Source organism: Theropithecus gelada, chromosome X (assembly GCF_003255815.1).
Source record: "Theropithecus gelada isolate Dixy chromosome X, Tgel_1.0, whole genome shotgun sequence".
NCBI lineage: Eukaryota > Metazoa > Chordata > Mammalia > Primates > Cercopithecidae > Theropithecus > Theropithecus gelada.
The window spans coordinates 130,687,632-130,688,951 of NC_037689.1; the positions used below are offsets into that span (position 1 = coordinate 130,687,632).

The following is a 1,320-nucleotide window of genomic DNA, read 5'->3' on the forward strand; positions in this document are numbered from 1 at the left end:
ACTGCAAAGATCATGTCATGCACTGCTTCTCAAACTTTAATGTGCATAGAAATATTTGGGACTTTGTTTAAAAGGCAGGTTCTGGCCGGGCATAGTGGCTTATGCCTGCAGTCCCAGCACTTTGAGAGGCCACATTGGAAGAATTGCTTGAGCCCAAGAGTTTGAGACCCAGCTTAGGCAGCATGGTGGAATCCCATCTCTAAAAATCTTAAAAATTAGCTGGGCATGGTAATGCATGCACCTGTAGTCCCTGCTACTCAGGAGGCTGAGGCAGGAGGATCCCTTGAGCCCAGGAGGTCGAGGCTGCAGTGAGCCATAATTGCACCTCTACGCTCCAGTCTGGGTGAAAGAGTGAGACCCTGCCTCCAAATATATATATATATATATATAATATATATATATACATAATGCAAAAAAAATATATATATATATATAATGCAAGTTCTGATTCAGGAGGTCTAGGGTGAGGCTTTAGAGTCTTTGTTCCTTAAAAGCTTCCAGGATGCACTGCATGGTATCTGCACTCAGCGGTTTACTCCTGCTAGGGTGTTCAAAGATTAGTGCCATAGAAATCCAGTATCTGGCTTCATTGATTTTCTTGGCTTTGTGCTTGTTAAACCTGGTATTTCTATTGATAAAGCACTTGTATAGGTTTCTCATACTCTTCAGTTTGATATATTCTAAAAGAGTAAGCAATGCTTTTCTTTTTCTAGGGTGTCAAATTGAGAATGAAGCAGATCCCCCTACTCTAAAAATGACCCTAAAGTAAATTGGTTGAAGAAATTAGATCCCAAAGATTCTTGGTGAATGTTGACATCTTCATCAGTATATTCATATTTAAAAGAGATGAAAGAAACCAAAATAAAAGAATTACAGGCTGATAGGACAACTAGATTAAGCATCAGTTCTATTAAAAAGGGCTAACTTGAAGGTATTAATAAATCTTTTGAAGACAAATTTTGACTACAGCTCTTTAGAGGATCCAAAGTGACCTTGATGGACAGTAGAAGGGATCACAACATAAAATTCCTTGAATAAAAATGTATTGACTTAAAAACAAAACAAAACAAAAAAAGGCTTCCAAGTGATACCAATGCGGTTTGTCTATGGACCACACATTGAGTTGTAGGCCTCTAGTCCAAATCTGATGCTCGAATCCCCTACCTGGAACTTCCCCAACCTGGCTTTGCCTCAGAATTGCCCCAGGAGCTTTGAAATGCAGACCCATGAGTTCCACTCCAAATTTCTTAAGTCGGATTCTCTTGTAGGCTACATATGTAGATTTTTTAAAAAGCTCCCCAGGTGATGCTGATACAATCA

At 39.3% G+C, this 1,320-nt stretch overlaps 1 non-coding gene across 1 annotated transcript; it reads left to right on the forward strand.

The window, feature by feature from the left end:
- Window positions 1-503: 503 nt before the first annotated feature.
- Window positions 504-642, forward strand: LOC112616731. The gene has a single exon (XR_003117757.1). It is a non-coding gene; the product is annotated as a small nucleolar RNA SNORA8 (small nucleolar RNA).
- The last annotated feature ends 678 nt before the right edge of the window (window positions 643-1,320 follow it).